General features: G+C 38.2%; 1 protein-coding gene across 2 annotated transcripts in view; it reads right to left on the bottom strand.

Annotated features, from left to right (window-relative positions):
• KCNIP4 (potassium voltage-gated channel interacting protein 4) overlaps positions 1-20,353 on the bottom strand; it is a 1,108,185-nt gene that overhangs the window by 858,182 nt on the left and 229,650 nt on the right. The window lies entirely within an intron of this gene.

A 20,353-nucleotide genomic window follows, 5' to 3' on the forward strand; every position in this document is an offset into this window, starting at 1 on the left:
ACAAAGTGATTTGTATCTACTTTAGAATCATAATGGAGGCCGAAGAAATGCGGAGAAAATTTCCACCACAGGCACATGTAGAATTATTACCCATGTGGACATCCTTTCCATATTATCTCTGCTTCACAGAAACTTCATCACATTTCAACTGTCAGCAGAAGCCAGTTCTTCTCTTGGCTCTAGCTCATCATTTTCTCTATTAATGTTTCTATATGATTTATAGACCCCTTTCTGCTAACATCACTCAGAAGCAGGGGTGTTATGATGCTTGGAGCTTCAAACCACAGTACCAGCCTGAAACCTATGCTCCAAGGCACATGTTGGGGGGCAGAAACAAAACCCTCCTGGCTTGTAAGAGGTAAGTATTCATTTTAAAGGTCTAATGATTCCCAGGAAGAAAATTAGATACCTATAAAATTGAATTATACCCCGGCAATGCCCCTTTGACGCAAAGGTCATACTTCAAGCAAATACATCCCCCTGGAGCCAAGTCCTGCAACTTGAAGAAAACAAATCCTCCTGAATATGAAGCTTTGTGCAGTAAAGCTGTGTACTTCACAGACCTCTTAGAGCTTGACTGATGCTTCCTTAACACACAAGGCAGGGATATTACTGATCTCATTTAAGATACGCTCTGTAACACATCTGCCCTGTGATCATTCCTTAACCTCTGTCAATGTTGGTTTCCACCTTTGAAAAGGGGAAAAGAAACCCCCATTCCCAGAGTTGCTGGGGAGGTAATAATCTTCTGGTCATAATTTACTTACCACTTGAGAGGAGGGGAAGGTCAGTGTATATTAAATACGTGTTTGGTTTTTATCAGTCTAGTATATATTTATGGGTAGTTAAGTTTGTTTTCTTAATCTCTTCTGTCTAGCTCAGATGGAAGTATCATAGGCCCTTTATAAGGGATAGAGGGAGGGGTAGGTGACTTTTGGGATAACAACACTGTCCTAGTTATCAATTGCTGTATAACAAATTACCCTCAAATTTAATGGATTAAAATGGTAACTATTTATCTCGAAGTTTCTGGTGGGTCAGGACTTTGGAAGTGGTTTAGTTGGGTGGTTCTGATGCAGCATCTTTCATGAGATAGCACTCAAGACATAGGCCAAAGCAGTAGGCATCTGAAGATTTGATAGGGCCAGAGGATCTCCTTCCAAGGAGCCATTTACATGGCTACTGATGGAGTGCTCACTTCCTCACCATGCGGGCTTCTCCATAAACTAACCAGATGACATGGCCACTGGCTTCCCCAGAGTGATCCAACAGAGACAGAGTGACTACAGTGAAAACCACAGTATGTTTTATAAAGTAATCTTGGATGTGACATGCCATCATATCTGTCATATTCTAATGATCATAGAGATTAACCCTGGTACAACGTGGGAGAAGAGTCTGTGAATGCCAGGTGGTGGGGATCATTGGAAGCGGGTAGCATTTACCTAGCAGCTTTCAAGTTATAAAGCACTTGTCACAAATAAACAACCCTATGAAGTAAGAAATCAAGAAAGTTTAAATTACTTGCCCATGGCCACAATTACTAAGAGGTTGTGCTCAGGATGACTCAGAAGTGCATGCTACTTGGGGCCTGTGAATGGCTCAGTTGGTTAAGAGATTGCCTTTGGCTCAGGTCATGATCCCAGGGTCCTGGGATTAAGCCCCACGTCAGGCTCCCTGATCAGCAGGGGAGTCTACTTCTCCCCCTCCCCCTGCTCATGCTCTCTCTCTCAACTCACTCTCTCTCTTTCAAATTTATATTATTGTCTTTACATCCTCTTGGTTCTCTCAGTTGATCATACCAACTTCTATTCTGATACTAACTAGCCTAATCTTGAATGAATTACAATAGTCACAGGACTGACTTTAAATAACAAAAGAAATAAATAAAATGCAATGCTTAATTACAAAGGCAGAAAGTTAATTCAAATAGATAATAAGAATAAGAAGGGAAATTTTATTAAAAATGGAAGATCAAAAAAAAGAAATCTCTCTTTAATATAATATTATTGGATCTTACTCCAAATCCTACATTCTAAAAATTTAACTTCTACCTCTGGCAAAATTAAAAAAAAATAAATTTAAAACAAGAGGGAAACAAGTGTTATTGAATTTACTATCCTGTAAACTATCAATCTACTCTTGAGCCATCAATTCTAATGCACTGTACCTACTGAACGAGCTAATAATAATGAATAATGAACTATTCTCCTATGTCCTTCTAAGTAAATAGCCAACTTTAAAGAGTTGTTTTTCCCTCTAAACAGCTGATTTCAGCATAAGTATTAAACCTTATTGAATCATTACTTGGTCTACCATTTCTACCTGACTGAGTTGTAGTCAATGTTACTAAAGAACTAGTGAAAGTTTACATAGCAGTTAATTGGCAATTCTTGTGCACATGCTTTTATACATGGTTTTAAAACAACTCAACTCATCTTTACATGTAAAGATACCAAAACATATCCTTACACCTTGCAGGGACTATTTAATAACAGAAATGATGGGGCATCTGGGTGGCTCAGTTAAGCCACTGATTCTTGGTTTCAGCTCAGGTCATGATGTCAGAGTCAGGAGATGAAGCCCCATGTCGGGCTCCATGCGCAGCATGGAGTCTGCTTGAGATTCTTCCCTCCTCCTTCCCCCACCCTTCCTCTGCTCGCTCTTTCTCAAATAAATAAATCTTTAAAAAAATAAAAAAAAAACAGAAATGGAGATAAAATTGTATCCTATCAGCACATTCAATCTTTTAAACTTTAAAAATTCTAACAAATCGAATTTAGAATGGAGAATATTAATAACTTGTCAGCAGAGTTAAAGTAATACTTACAGCTTTTTGCTGCATTTATTGAATTAGATCCCTATCTGTATTTTTCTTAGAGTCATAACCAGAAACTTGGCTCTGCCAGATGTGGAAGTCCGAAGATCAAGCAGGAGTTAACAGTGTGCATGCATGTGTATGCACACCCATGTACTTTTCTACCTCTTCGAAAGGATCGTAGGTGTGGGCTTTCTCTGCATGTAATTCAAACAAGCTTTTGGATCTGTATGCATCTGGGTAAAAGTAACTTTGAAGAGGAATAGTGTATGGTGATTATTTGGGCCGTTTAGCCCCTCCTGGTTATGATGAGTGGGTAATGTTCCTTAATTGTTTTGAATATTACATCTTGGAGACTGCAATGTTATCACTTCTGCAAGTTATCTGAGAACACAGAGCTGCAAGACACTCGCTGTTTCCAACTTTAATCTTTGTCATTGTACCTTTGAGAAACAAAGCTTGGATTAAGTATCCTTACCCAACAAATCAGGAACTAGAACTTGACTTCTTGCTCTTATTCCATGGGTTTTCACCCTATGCTGTGCCACTAGCATCTCCAAATATGAAAGCCATCTCCAAATATGATAGCCAAATATGATAGCATCTCCAAATATGACAGCCAAACTCTTGCCTGAAGAAGTGTCTCCAAAGCTCAGTCATCTGTGGTCTCCACCCATGGTTGTACAGTATCCATGTTCCACCCATACTATTTAACCAGTTTTACCATATTTGTGTAACTTCTGGACTGATGTTTTCAAAATAAATCCATTTTAGTTAAATGTATCATAACATAAAAATGTTCATTCTCATGGAAAGAACATTCTTTTGCCATAAATGGAATAAGCCCATTAAAAAATACCTTCTAAACCAAATGTGGGTATGTTCTCAAAATCATCTCAGACTTAGGGAACTTCTGAGGCATAATAAGAACCCCCCTTTTAAGAAAGATAAACCAAAAAATAGGAAATGAATTTTATCATCTTCCTAACTCAATTACCTGCATATAAAACTTGAGTGACATTTCCAAAGTTAAATCATAACCTGGATAACTCATCCTCAAATCTTGTCCAAAGATGACTCTTCCTTTGGAAATTCTAGAGGGGATACTCAATCACCTCTCCGTTCTGGGTGAAAAATGATTATTTTTAGATGAACAAGAGATCCTACTTTCCTCTCCTCATTGAAGCAGAGATATTTCACACTTCTTTTAACTAGTCCAAATTCAGAATATAGCTATGTCTGAAAGATCCTGTCCACAGAAATATATTCATTCAAGCAACGTTGTACTCCTTCATATATGAATAAATCAGCTCTGGGTTTGAAGTTTATTTTATGCTATGTAACTCCTTCTTTCTTAAAGAAGACTTATAAGATTTTAGCCCACTCTATTCTTCCTATATTTGGACTGTTTTGTGTCTCAGCATTACTATCATCACCGGCATTCGGAAAGATGGGACACCATAAAGTCAGCAAATATATGTTACAAATCAAATTTGGGTAACTTCGGACATAATACATGAAACACTGAGCATTGCTAGAACTATATCAGCTAAGCTTACATTATTAATATTGCAATCACCTTCTATAATGATAAAGGGTTATTTTTAAGGAAGAAGCAAAGTTCTACGTGAAAAATATGATTGAGATGATTTAAGGAACACATAAAATTGAATTAACTGTCTTTTCACCCATCAATCTTCCAAATATGTATTGGAAAGAACATGACTCAGGTATCTTAGCAAAGATAATGGATATCTATAGAAGTATTTTAAAACTAAGGTTGAAGATCTAGATTATAAAAGTAGCTCATACAAGAAAATAGAAATGCAAAGTTAAAGCTTTTTACTTTTAACAAATAAATGCTAATTAATCAGTTGGAAATCCAGATTGGGAGTTCCTCAGATCACTCACTGATTACTGATGGTTCTTTTTTATGCTTTCTTTTTTTCTTTTTCTTTTTGATGGTCTTCTTTTGAGTTCATATTTTCAATATTATACACCCAAAGGCCTAAATTGTAAAAGGCATCCGGCCTGATTCACTTGAAACACCCTATTTTAGCTCAAAGGGTATATAATTAGAATACTAGTATTCTAGCACTTCAAGATATTTTTAAAGGTGTTGCAAAACTGCTATAATATCACAGAAGGTTCCTCCCTGGCACAGAAAATGGAAAAGCTGCCCAATGTGTTCAGGGTACTCTTGAATCTACCTTCTTATTGTCCTCATCTTTCCATTTCCAGGCCACCAATATACCTCATGACTTTACCTTTGCAGTCAGCCCCTCCTTGTCATCTGCTGCCCACAAACATTGTGCAGTGATCACAGCACATCTCTGTTCAAAGGCTGGAGGGATACCCCATTTAACTGCAATGCACTGAACCTCCAACCTCTCCCCAACCCACATTCCCCATCATTTCTCCCAAACACACTGCTTCACTAGCAGAGCTGTCCACCCCTCCACCATGGCCTCCATGGTTACAATCCTGACTGGAGCCACCACTCTCCCCACTGTTTCAATCCTTGACCCTCTCTATAGAGGTCAGAGAACTTACTCTGAAATCATCAGATGGAAAATAATGTACGCTTTGCAGGCCTAGCAGGTCGCCTTACTATACTCAACTCTACCATTATCACACAAAGGCATGCAAATAAATGAGTTAGAGTCTCACTAAAACTTTATTTCACGGTGCTACATTTGAATTTCATATAATTATCCTCTCTCATGAAATATTATTCTTCTTTGGATGTTTTAGCAGTCACTTACCAACGTAGAAACAATTCTTAGTTAATGGGCCATACAAAAACAGGCAATGGGCTGGACTTGGCCCACGGGCTGTAGTTTGCTGACTCCTACTCCATTGTACAGCTCAAAAGGGCAGCCAGTGATGAGCATGATTGAATTTAACTCCTTTCTCAGAGTCCTGCAGAGGCTGTCAGTGCCACTCAGAGCAAATGCTCAGCTTCTCACCAGGGCCTATAAGGTCTTGTAGATTCTGGGCCCCTTTGTTTGTTTGCCTTTATCTCCAATTACTCTCTTTGGATTTTTTTCTCTGCTCTAGGTAACTGACCTACTTTCAGTTCTTTGAACACACTGAACACAAGCCTGTCTCAGGGTCTTTGCACTGGAAGGTCTCTGGCCTGGAATCTGTTTCCCCATATGTTTCTATGGCTCTCTTGCTTGCTTCAAGATTTTCACCTAATGTCATTCTCTCCAAGAGTCTACCCTGAAGACTTGATTTAAATTGTAACCATCCTGTTACAAGCTCATTGTGCCCCCCTAAACTTCATATACTGAAGCCCTAACCCCCTACTACCTCAGAATGTAAGTGTATTTGTAGATAAGGTCTTTAAAGAGGTGATTCACTTAAGTAATGCCATTAGAGTGGGCCTTAATCCAATCGGACCAGTATCCTTGTAAGAAGAGGAAATCTGACACATAGGAAGCTAGCAGAGATGTGTCATCATAGAGGAATGGCCTTGTGAGGACATAGTGAGAAGGTGGCCAGCTGCAAGCCAAAGAGAAAGGCCTCAGAAGAATTCAAACCTGCCAACACCTTGAGCTTGGACTATGAGAAAATAAATTTTCTCTAGAACGGAGAAAATAAATTGTTGTTGTTTAAGCTACCAAATCTGTATCATTTTGTTGTAGCAGCCCTAGCAAACTAATACACACCCCAACCTCCATAGCCCTCCTAAACCCATTTACCTGGTTCTATTTTTACCCAGAGTACCTATCACCCACGAACATACTATCTAATCAACTTAATATGATTAGTACCTACCTCCCTGCTACATGATAGCAATGAGCCTCTGTTTCCTGATGTATTCCAATTTCCCAGAAGAGTGTCTACAGGAGACTAGACACGTAACAAATATCTGCTGGATGAATGAACCCTAGCAATATATTTGTCTCTATATATGCCCTTCCTCTGTTCTCTGCCCTTCCTGGGAAGTCCAATCACCAGCTCAGCATCTCCAAACCCAGAGCCACTAAAACCCATGTCAAATGTTATCACCACTAAAACGTCTCTTGCCACAAACAAAGTGAACCCTCTCTTCGGATTCTATTGATACAACGTCTGTACCTCTCTCCTGGCACTTAACTTATTCAAGTCACATTAAAGTTATTTTATATATGTTCTAATTCCTCTACTAAACATTAAGCTTCTTTATGATGCAGCTGTCTCATGCACGATCCTACGCCTCGCCATACCCTCTTAGAGTGGCACACATACTAGAGGCACGATAAACATCCATGAACTTATACACATTATTATTATAAAAACATGTTACTGAGCAATTATCTTGTGTCAGGCTCTGTCTTAATTTGCACATTATCTGCATGACTGGCAAAATCTTTGCGAAGGTGGCACTGTCATTAACCCCTTTTACAGATGAGGTCACTGAGCCTGAGAGAGGTAAAATAACCTCCCCAAGGTCACACGGCTAATGATTGGTGAAGCCAGATTTCAAGCACAGGTCTGTCCTTCTATAGAGGTCAGGATCCGGAGTATACAGTCTCATAAAAAGGAAGAAAAGAAGTGCTTACTCTGAAATAAAAATTTCAGTATCATGTTAAATGAAACAAAAACAAAGGAAGAGATATCATTCACCTAAATTTTTAGAGGCTTGAATAGGCTGACTTCACATCTCCAATGACAGCTTTTCTTGTTCTGAACTGAGAGTATAGTCATTGTATATTCTTTAAATTTATATACGGACTCTGAGATTTTAAAAATTCATTATTTCATAATAAAATACTTCTCCAGATTAATCTTATTTTATTGGTAATAACTGAAGTCTCAAAACATAAATGAATTATACTAAATAAATTTGGTTTTCCTAAATTCCTAAATCTATGTATACCTCCTGTCAGTATTTCATAAAGAATTTAAGCAATCAGCAGGTTCTTACTACTGGCTTCTGAAATAGATAATTTCTACTTTTCATCGCTGTTTTCAATTCCATGACATCTTATATCCCAGGAAATAGGCAAGATGGATATAGTTATTAATTTTATCCATTGATGAAGAAAAAAAGCTTTATTAACTACTAATTTTAAAAATGTAAGGACTTTTGGGGCGCCCGGGTGGCTCAGTCATTAAGCGTCTGCCTTTGGCTCAGGTCATGATCCCAGGGTCCTGGGATCGAGCCCCACATCGGGCTCCCTGCTCGGCGGGAGGCCTGCTTCTCCCTCTCCCACTCCCCCTGCTTGTGTTCCCTCTCTCGCTGTGTCTCTCTCTGTCAAATAAATAAATAAAATCTTAAAAATAAATAAATAAATAAATAAATAAATAAATAAATAAAATAAAAATGTAAGGACTTTACACTCATGAGTTTTTGGCAAAAACATTTACGTTATACATAGTGAAGCAATATATAAGTTATCGGCAATTTTGGGTTAGGAGTGGATTTTGGGGGAAAGTATTAAAGCATCATTGAGTACAACCATTTAAGTATACAGATTTTAAATTGTATCATTTTGGAAGGAGATCATTAAATTAGGTATTCTATTTAGTTTTTGAAAATTTTAAATTGCTATCAACCTAACGCACTTTGACCTTTTCTGAGGACTCCAAAACAGCTGAGTGATGTTAGCTGCTAAGCTTCACATGATTTATCAGCATCCAAACAGGGCTTAACACTGCTTGAATGACTACGGATCCCCAACTACTGTCCTTAAAAATGCTGACTTTGAAAAGTCCCTGCAGCAGCTGGAATTGCATTTGCTTAATTTTTCTGATGAGGAAACAGGTATCGTGGAATGGAATGAATGGAAACTTGCTTAAGATGGCCTACTAAGATGAGGTGGTGCTAAGACCAATTCAAGACATCTTGGCTGCTAAGCCCAGGCATTTCTCTCAGACCGTCACCACCACAGGCGCTTATCACGATGTAAAGTTGTGAGGACCACGTGAGTCTGTAATGGTAGTATAATGGACTAGTCACAAGACTAGTCTCAGGACCTTGGTAAAATCAATTCAGCCACTCAGGCCTCCACATTCTCTTCTGAAAAGAAGGAAGTCAGACCAGATGATTTTTATGGTCCATTGAGAGTCTACATGTCTACGATCCAACAATATATTCCAACATATGTAGCATGATATACATAACATTGTCTTTGTTAATGTCATTGTGTTGTGCACTTTCACTAATTGAGCTCCAACAAATTTCTTAACCTTCAGAGATCACAGACTATGCTTCTGCTTGGAGACAGGCTAGGAGGGCCTGATTGGAAGGCACAATTGCATGTATTTGGGTAAATGCCCAGCAGTTGGCTGTAGAGTTTCCCTTGGGGGACTTTAGTAGACACAGCATAAAACTGATCTTTAAAGTTCTAAAAGCCTTTTATAGAACTGGCTTCATAGCTCTTTGACGCCTTTTGATTTTTGTTTGGCTCTGGGAATTATAAGACAGTAGGAAACTCTTCTATGTATACCCCATAATAAAACTGGCTCTATGTATCTTAGCAGCATATTATAGAAGAGGAACATGACTGATTTGGTAGGCTTTAAGGCTCTTATCCTAACCTGGTGACCTTGCCCAATGGAAATCTTCCCATTGTAGAGGTGATAATACTGAGCTAAGGGAACTTACAATTTCCTCAAAGTTAGCAACAAGCTGGAGAAGAAAACTGCAGACAGAAAACTGAAATCCTGATAATATAATTTTGTAATATTTCTAAAATTATAGTACATCCAAGGCAGCATATTTTCTTATCTCCAGCAGGTTTACTGTAGCTAAAGACCAAAGAACCCATAAACTTCTGTTTTATTACCTTAAAATTATTAAAATGTAATCATTATCCATATAATATGTTCACTGTAGGAAAATGAGAAAATACAAATGCATAGACATTTATACATAAATCAGTCATAGGATATATGACTTTTGAAACAAATGGACAAGTATACATCACCTACCCCTATTTTTAAATGTGTAGTTATACCTCCTCTATGTACAATTAGAGAGAATTCAGACTTTCTGTGCTCTGGATTATGTACAACAGTTACTATAATGGGAAGAAGTACTGGGCAGAGATAAGAAAAAGCAGAACCACAGGAGATATTAGAATGAGTAGCTGACATGACCAAGATCATTAAGAAGTGATAGAGGCAAAGAATACTCCTACCAACTTGGGACAAGCAGAAAAACAGAAGCAGGAGATGTAGCATTGGCCCCTAAAAAGCAGTTCAGTGTAATTCAGTCAAACATCAGATGACCAATTACTGAACATTTATTATGTGCCAGGCAAGGTCTAGGCACTGCATTACAATAATGAACCAAACAAACATGGCCCTTAAAAAGGAGTTGTTTTATAGACACTTGTAAATAATCAAAATTATTTTACATAGTGGTAATTTCCATGGAGAAGGTGACCAAATACCCCAGTTTGTTGGGGACAGTCTTGATTTGTGCCTGTGTTTGTGCTGTGATTCAAATCGCCTCCTTTTACTCTCAAAAGTGCCTCAGTTTTGGTCACCCTATCCATAACATAAATTTCAAAAGGAAGACATAAAAGAAAGACATTAGGGGGCAGGGAGGCTGTTTTGGATTGGAAATGGCTAACTAAGGTGATAGCTGACCCGAGAATTAAAGTCATCACACAGGGCTTCGGAATGAGTTTGAGTTTGCGGAAGGAGAGCTGTGTAGTGAAACAAAGATAGAGTTCGGATTCTGACAAATCCAGTTATATACCTTAGCCCCACCACATTCTAGATTTGGCACCTTGGGATAGGTTCCCCATGGGCTGCTCAAGTGGTACAGCTTAAGTCTGATAATGTGACTCAGAGAGGAACACATTAAATTATATGAATTATTTAGGATATCCTCTCCCAAAACTGTGTTTTTGAGCAGATACTATACAGGACACAATGTTTTAGAGGAAATCTGGAGAATTAAATTTTTTAAATGTCTTTTAGAGGGGCGCCTGGGGGGTGCAGTTGGTTGAGCATCCGACTCGGTTCCAGCTCAGGTCATGATCTCAGAGTGGTGAGATCGAGCCCCAGGTCGGGCTCCACAGTGCGGAGTCTGCTTTAAGTTTCTCTCTCCCTCTCTCTCTGCCTCTTCCCCTCCCCCTCACTAAAATAAATAAATAACATTTTAAATGTCTTTTAGAAGACTCAGATCTACTTGAGATATGATTCTAACACCTGAATCTGTTAATAATACAGGATTGATGAGTAATTAAATGCTAAACAATATGGGACAGACAACTTGTATAGGAAAGTTCAAAAAGTAAGATGGTCATATCACACAGTGATATGACCACACAGTACATATCACACAGTGAAGACAGATACAAAGGGCAGGTAAGAAATGTAACATTCACTACCTGATCGTTGTTAGCCACGAAAGTATTTCTCTGGACGAGGAATAGAACCTTCTGGGGGGCTTTGCTGGTAGCTTCTGCAGTAATATGGTAGTGGAGGCATTCTTTCTTCCACAAATAATCCCACTGATCCTCTCTCCCAGCTGCTTCCTCACCTGCCTTCCTTGGCTCCCCCCTTATCAGCCTCGCTCTTCTAATTCCTTCAGAGGAACATACCTTAAAGGCTTACTGCCTCTCCTAGGTTGACCACTGTACTTGCCTCTTCTTGGCTAAAACCACATGAGACAGCTTCCCTCTCCTTTTCGAAATCTTAGCACATGTTGGTTTGCCGAGTTAACTGTCCTGCATTTATTGGCTCTATGGCAGGGTAACATAGGGCAGGAAGGAATCACGAAGAAATAGTTTATAAAGCCACAAGGCTCAGCCCTTAATAACCACTTAACAAATGTTAGTTGAATGAATAAATGGCAATTATAGTTATTGAAAACTAATAAAATCAAAGGCAAAAGAGTTTAAAAATTGCAGTCATTTATCCAGGTTACTTTCCATTTATTCCTAATTACTAGGCAGTAAAATGATGAGGAGGTATCCAATTACTTTTGGGGAAAATTCAATTTGAAACAAACAAAAAAACAAAAACAAAAACAGAACATCCTATAGATACCAGATCAGTAATAATGACAAAAGTTACCATTTGTTGAATGCTTCACAATAACAGAAATATATGGAGGAATATCCCCATTTCATAGATGGATGGATGCAACTCAGAACAGCTGGGTGACTTTCACAACTGCAGGATTGGGGCTAAGGCTGAGATGCCAACAGGAGGCTCCCACCTCTTCCTCTGGGCATGCCCTTACCCTCCAGAAGCACAGCTGGGCACTGGGCAGAGAGAACAGCTCTCCTGGAACACATTCTCAGAATTCTTTTTTTCATTTTTAATGTGATATATTTATGTTATGATCATTAAGACCATGATGAAAAGACCTTAGAGGAAGCACAACAGAGCCAGAGAGTGAGCCAGACCCGAGACACATAAAGGAGGGTGTCAAATGATAGAAGGCTTTGTATGAGTTTACTCCCCCAACTCTCTCCCCACAAGGAGAACGTGGTGTAGTCTCCACCCTGACCACCCATTCAGTTCTCTCAAACTCACTCCCCACCTAAAAAATCATGATTATCGCCCCTCCTCAGCCAGTCGGAAATGTGGATCTCCTTCACAGGCCCGAGCATTCACCTTTAAAAAATTAAACATAGGTCCCAAATAGAAAACATTTTGAGATATTCTGATGTTACTGTGGTATCTCTATCACACAGGAGAAATGGATAGTGCTAGGCACAGAGCCATCCATTGCAGAGGCTTGATAAAAACTAGTTTAACCAATTATTTAGCATATACTGCAAAAAATATATCAGTGCTGATTTCTGTCATGGCCAGCTGGACTTTGCTTTCTTCCACAAGTAAGGGCAGTTCCTCAGCTCTTGGCCTCTCCCCACCAACCCACAATTGTATCCCCAAGCTGGAAAATGGAGCTTAGAGAGAAAATATACTTTATCAAAGAAAATTCACCATCATACCTAGCATACACCATCCATAGCCACATCATCCTGGTTATAATCCTGTTTTACCATATAACAAATATTGCATTGTTTTCTTGTGCCTTAATCTGACTGATTACAGTGACATCTCTTCCGAAAACAGTCAATTTGTTTGAAGGTGTAGGTTTGTTTTCCTTATAAGGTTTAAGAAACACACAGAGAAATTTTGGACAGAAGCTTTGTGGACAAAATAAAAGATAACCAAGGATGGTGAAAGATGTGGTAGAATGACAGAAATTTTACAAGTCACCCAGAGATATGATTAGCGCCCTCATGCCACTTCCAATATCTTCTGAGGGGAAGCGACATGACCAATGTTAATAGTTTTAAACAAAGGAAGCCTTGTCAGTGGTAATACCTATGGTGGGTTAAAATAAAATAATAAATATGGCCATGAGCATATTTCCCCTACTTGGAGTGGTTTTCCCATTAGCTTCTGGAACGGGGTCAGCCAGTAGAAGCACTAGCAATAAATCTGAAGGTTAGGAGGAAGGAGAGCCCAGCAACTTTCTCCCCCCAAGTTCCCTACCTCTCAGGTCTCCATGGGTTGGCTGTGTCCCTGGACTGAAGGCCCCATCTCCTGTCAAGCAGCTCCACCTATGGTTTCCCTGTCTAGGCTTCAGAGAGGGCTCCCCTCCCTTGGCCCTTCAGTTGTCTGCTGTTACTAGCTTCAGAGTACACATTACCCCTGTTGATTCCCCTACACCCTGCCCACATACACAGTCCCTTTATTAAATTCTTTTCTGGAGTGTGAGATCTCTTTCCTGTCAGGAACATAACTATTACATATCACAATCAACGTATAATGTCCTCAACAGTCTTGGTCCCGTGACGTGAAACTTCAATATTTCTTTAAGGATTTAAATGAAGTGTTGATGACTAATTGCTGAAGTTTCTGGTAAGAAAGCTCTGATTACCTCAACCAACAGGGGCAAATGCAGCCCCTTCTATGGATATTAGCTCTTCCCTTTAGACTGTATGCAACATATGGATTAATTTTGTCCATCAGTCAACAAATGAGTTTTAAGAGTTTAGCATATCTAAAACTGAGATGTGACCACTGACTAGTTTGAAGTTCTCACAATGATAAAACAGTCTTCTTTTATAGTCTTTAAGCCCTACGAGTTTACCTCATACACTAATTACGTGGTAAGGAACGTCAAATACAAGGTCATTAAACATTAGCATAAGATTTTCTTCTGAAATGAAAGGGAAAACCAGTATATATCTGCAAATATAGGTGTTTTCTCCATAGAATTCAGGGATCCTCTACCTAGATTTGGCAACAATGGCAGAATTTGAAGAGATGAGGCAAGATGCAGAATCCCTCAAAATATCCCTTCACTCCTGAATGAAAAGTTCAGCTCATTAATAGAAGCCAAAATAATTCTTCTGATAAAGTTGCAAATACATACTCTGCTGGGAAAAGCAATACCATGGCATATATTCTTTGCAGTCAAGTATAAACATCATCCTTCTTTGCTTTCTTCTTACCTGAGGGCAGGTGTCAATAGAAGAAGCACAAGAAAACTGTATATCATGGCAGCACTTTTTGTGCATTTCAATCACACAAATTTGACATAGTGCTATAAGGAATATAATCTCACTTTATGCAAAATTTGAAGGAATTAAAAAATAAAAATTTAATCGAGAACAACATAATTTCAGAGCTGGCCGATCAAGCGAATAGAAACTGCTTATTCAATTGTTGCATGGCAGGACCACGTGAACTGGGAAATAGAAACACCTGTTATCTTTTGCCAGGATTAAACTTGTGTGAATATTTAAGTATGTGAGGTCTTCGGGAACATATCCTTTGCAGGAGATGGTCTGCCCAGTGTTCAAATGGGGACAGAAGAGAAGGTCAGAGGGGACTGAAGACTTGATCCTGTGATTTGTAATCAGGAGGAAGAAAGAAAGGAAATGCAAAAAAGTAGTAGATATAGCTAGAAACAGGCTTTCTTAATTCTCCGATTTTGTTCCAGTTTGCCCTTTATTTTCTCCTCACACTTTAAAAATGTAACATAAAACTATCTCAATCTTTATGTCACTAGCCTTGTGGATGGCTTGATTCACAGTAACTTCAACAATGAATGTAAGGCTGGAAACTCAGTGCGAACTTGCAAAATAAATGTGCTGGCTTGTGCGCTCTCTCTCTCTCAATCTAAAGTTTTCTACTTGATGAAGTGATGAATGCTTACTTCATGCTTTTAATACTATGATTTTGTTAAATTTGAAGTACTTTAGCCTGCAAGTTAAATAGTGATTCAATGCCTAACAGGATATTTTGATTTAAATTGCTTTTGTTTCCCTTAGGTGGAGAGTTGAACTTGGCCACACCTGTAACTTGCTGTCTTGAAGCCAGAAAAAGAGCCCCAGGAAATATCCACCTGAGACATATGTTTGGGGCATACTTGCTAATAAGAAAATGACTTCAGATCTTGATTTTTCAAGAAAACTATGTACAGAGAATTGATAAATGTCCAAACACTCTCCAAATAAGTACTATAAAACCTTCCAATACTAAATTTCACACATAAAGAAGAAACAGGTCCAAATCTGGTATCGGTAATATCATTCAACCTTTCTTAATGGGTCAGCATTTATAGGACAGGGTATTCTATGGGTCCCGAGGATACACAAATTGCCTATCAAATTGCCCACTCAAATTACCAGCATCATATTACAATCTTCACAAATCATTTCCATTTATTTAGATGTATAAGGGTATATCGGTTATCATGAGCCACATCTAAAATTGGGCATAATATAGTACATGAAGATGCAAGTCTCAAATCGAAAAGTAATTCGGATAGTTAATCCTGTATTGTCCCTCACTACACTGAACATGCCATTGACATGTAATATTCGCTTATGGATTTCTGACAAGTATTATATGTAACAAAGGATCTTTAAAAATGCTTCTATTTCCATGATAAGTAAAGCCAAATATATGTGTTTGTAAAATCTACTCTTTGAAGAGTGATTTGCCATGATAAAAATATGTAGAATGTTTCTGGGAAAATAGAATTATTTCATATGGACAAATCTTTACCACTGAATTTATATTCTCTATCACAAAGATTATTTTAGATGAATACCTAATCAAATTATTTATTTATAAGCAGTCATAAGCATTGTCAAAACTTATGTGAAAAGCTCTCAGAAAAGCAAGCTGCTTTCCTCTAACTTGTGATAACACCAATAAAACACATCAGAGGAGAGTTTGTGTCCATGAAAATTTCTTCGTACTTAAAATTTTCTGTGTTTGTGTAAAGGCATGGGCATTTTGGGTATCAAATGAAAGGCAACTGCCAACAATACAGAGTACGCATTTTGGAATTAACCTGTTTTCAAGTGTAAAACAAAATCACTATTTCCTCAGATCACATCTTTAATTGAAAAAGTGAGAATAAAGAGCTTGTTGGTAAAATGAAAAAAAAAAAAAATCATCCAAGGCATACTAGTACTGTTTTAAATTTTTGATGACTACAAAGACATATGCTGACTGTTCGGGATACAATTAGCAACTGCTTGCATATCCAACCTTAAAGCAAATTTTTTCAACTAATTCAACTCTGCTTCCTACTTCTTCATTAATTACTAGCCAAGGGACTTGAAAGTGTCCTATTGAATTTTACATTAGATTCTGCAATATGAACAGTGTATATTATCATAGCATCTAGGAAATGCATAAATTGGCTTTTCCAATTTATGCATTTTCAGGGGTTGTAAAAATTCCAGCCAGATCTTACAAGGTTTAGTATTAGAGCCTGAGCCGAAAAGATTTTTACAAGAAACAAGTTGCTGTAATCACATTTCTCAGGCCATAAATCTATCTTACTACTGTATAATAATCTGTCCTATTTCTCAAAGTTCTTATTTTTTTTTTCCTCTGGGGGCTCAGAAAGAGGAGAAGGCGTCCCACCTATATTGATTTCTAAATATGCATTAAATAGGTCTTGAAAAATTGCTGCTATGCCAGTTTTCCATAAATTTTATATTATAAATTACCATCCAGTCATTGGACACCCACTGTATTTTGGATTCAGTATTTATGGTTTACGACTTCACAACCATTTACCATCTTCATAAAATTCTTTGAAAATGAAAGTTTAAGAAAACCAGACACAGACTGAGCAAAAAAAGGCAGAACACTGCCCCTAAATCCAGTAAGAAACAGGTAGAACCTTAAAATTGCCTTATCAAAGAGGAAAATACAGACTAGCAGGGAAACCTCATAGAAAGCTTTCTTTTACAAAATATTTCTCTAATTTGATAGCAAGATAAAAGATCCCATATCGAGCACTGTCCCATGAGACACACTATCACAAACAGCACACCATCCTTAATGGGAAGTTTAAAGCAAATGTCATATTGGTATCATTGATCGCATTGACAAGATAAAGCAGTCATATGGATGGGACTGTGTATTGGTAACAGAAATATTAAAAAAAAAACTGGGTGGAAAATACAACAGAGCTCAAAGTTAACAAAAGTCAGGTACAGACTCTCAGTGGTTATGCTTAAAAGCATCAGAAGTCACCACAATGTGCCCTGCTTAAAGATTAGCATCTGATAACAATGCCAATAATGTTTATTAATACTTAATGTTCCTGGAAACTTATTGATTTTCACAGTTATTCTCTCAAAAGTGTTTTTCCTGATCAGGTTGTCGACAGAATCATATATGTAATTCTGCTATTAACCATAAAGAGTTTATTTCCTACAGCAAGTGTTGCTCACATTCATCTCTCAACCTCTGCATCATAATGTATAGGTTTACTTGCTAGTCCTTCTTTCAAATTATTTAAAGAAAACAAATTTGCATTGAAAAAATAAAACTAACAATAGTTCATTGGCCAGAATCAAACTGTAGCATGGTATCATGCAAGCTTTGCCTCTCAGAAGTTTGATGGTCCATTAAAAATGCCTATTGTCTGAGTCAAAGTAGTTTTGGTCCCACCTGTCACTATCTTAATGATGGCACTGCCTAGCAGTTTCATGGTCAGTAAAACTACCGGTTTGGGCACATAATTCTGGAACATCTTAAAAATATTTTCTTGCTATCAACACTTAGATTTAAATAGAGTTTCTATTTCAATCGTGCAAATTTTTAAACATCGAAATAACTGCAATGAAACAAATATCAAACCTCTCATGGACATTTTACTCTTTAGCTGTTTTCACATTTTGCTCACATTTTGCCAGAAACTGAGAAATTCAAAAGAAATGGCCTTAACTCTTTCATGGCCCCAGCTCTGTGATCAACTACTAGAAATCCTCTATGCATTATAATAATCAAAGAGTTCTAGAGAATTTCTAAATACCTGCAAGAAGACAACAGATAAGTGATTTTCCAACAAACTGCAGCAAAAGCAGGAGAGAGGAGGAAACCCCTCACATAAGCATGCATTTAAAAAAAAAAAAGAAAATCTTTCTACTCTGCAGACACGGCTTCCTGAGATTGAGGCACATTTAACAGCAACACTGCCAAAAAGACATAAAAGATACATCCACAGAATCCAGTTCTAGCCCCAAATTAGAGCTGCACTGCACACATTTTTAGAAACGTGACTCTCAGCAAACACAATTGTATTTTATTGACAACATCAAAAATAAACACAACACAAATATAGTGAGCCTTCCCTATTCCGTTTCAACTTCATTACCATGCTCTACCAGCCTCTATTACTTAAAAAAAAAAAAAAGTCATTACCTGTATGAAGAGAACCTGTTAATAGTCTGAGAAGGTACTGGGCAAATTTCAGTATTTCACGTTTACACCGCTTTCTACAGCCACTCATCTTAAGCAACAAGGTATTCCTCTGATGAGAGCCAGAAGTCTTTGCCAAAAAAAAAAAAAAAAAAAAAAAGACAGTCTCTGAGGGGAAACTTCTGTCTCAGTTTATGTCACAGGCTACCTTACAACTCCTATGGAATTAGCTGTGAGTGCCTGAATCAGAAATTCCTCTAAAAAGCTAGAGAAGCCGGATCCAGATAGAACAGTAACAGGGTGGGGGAAAGGGGGTTGCTTCTCAGGATGGTCACCAAGTTCTTCGGTGGCAACAGATAGGCTGCCGGTTGCCACTTGTAGTAACCCACTGTGGTTCAGCCCAGCAACCCCTCTCCGGGAGCAACTGCAACCTCCCGGACCATTCACAGGAGGCGGGGACTGGGATGCCAGCTCATCAATGAATCAGCATGTAAGCAGGTGAGGGGGACAGATGACAGGTCACTGGGGCTGAAACCCTTTGGGTACCAATAAAAAAAGAGCCTGCTAATGCAATCAAGCCTGCGGGGGAAAAAATCTCAGGGTCTAAAGCTGTACAAAATGATTCCCCCCCACCCCAAAAAAAGGGAAGTAGAAGAGCATGCTGTTCAAGGTCAGACATCAGACAATTCCCTGATACAGTGTTAATCAGATTCAGAAAGCCTCAACAGTAAAAAAGGCACACCGGAGAAGCTGACCCTGATTCTAAACAAACGGAGTTGAAGATTTACCACCAAATGGAGGCAAGGCTGTTTTGTCACAGATAAATATATTCCACTTCATGGGCACAGAGGTGGAAAAGAAGCTGTTACCTAAATTTGGCTGTGTTTTCGGCACTGTCCAGGCTCAAGTATTTGGAAATTAAAAAAAAAAAAATCAGTCTCATTCAAAATACAGTAGCCTGGAAACCACAACTCTTAAGCCCCTGTACTTTGCCTCCAGGCAACCGAGCTCCAAAACTAATTTCCTGCATTAACCTAAGAGGAAGAACTGATTCAGTTTCTCCATTTTTCTAAAAGGCATAATGTAACTTGCTAGCTCCTTACCAACTGACTTATTTTGAATTAATGGTGAGAACAAGTGTGAGAGTTTGCAGTTTTCACAAAGTACTCTTATTGAAGACAGGGTTGTAGAGGTAGAAAGTGAAATGAAAGCCAGAAAACGATAGGTTCACCGTCCTTGAAGGTAGAGAGGTTTTGTTGTTTTATTATTGAGTGCCTTGGGCAGTTTCTAGGATTTGTCTACTCTCTAATTTACATTCCCAGGATGTTTATTTGTTTCTGTTTGTTTTGTATAAATATAAATATTATCTCCATGAGATTTAGTATACATAGAATGTGCATCCTCCATATTTAAATACCTAGACAAATCTTCCCCCCGCCCTACTGACAGGCGTAACAGTCGTAGTTGGAACTAATATTTTCCAACAATATTATGCATGAAATGATATTCTTTTACAATAAAGAAAGAAGTACTCCTAGAATCATAAACTTAAACAGACTGAGGAGTAACTCACTCTTTCTAGAATGCTCTCACATTCCCAGACACAGCGGTATAACCATTTGAATGAGATAATAAAACATGCTTTCCAGGAATTTTCAGAACATCGACTGAAAGTGTCTGAGATAAAAACAATTTCATACACAAAGTTTAGCAACATAAGTTTTGAAGTCCTTGCTCACACATATTCGCATGAGTAATGGCGTCAAGTTTGAAATAGGCAGAAGAAATATATTATTGTAGTTCCATAGTTGGGCTAATTACTCTAAAGCCTCATTCTCTTATCTATAAAATGGGGATCTAGATACTGTATTTGTTCGTTGAAGAGTA

The sequence above is a fragment of the Phoca vitulina genome, unplaced genomic scaffold (assembly GCF_004348235.1).
Source record: "Phoca vitulina isolate PV1807 unplaced genomic scaffold, GSC_HSeal_1.0 scaffold3, whole genome shotgun sequence".
Lineage (NCBI taxonomy): Eukaryota > Metazoa > Chordata > Mammalia > Carnivora > Phocidae > Phoca > Phoca vitulina.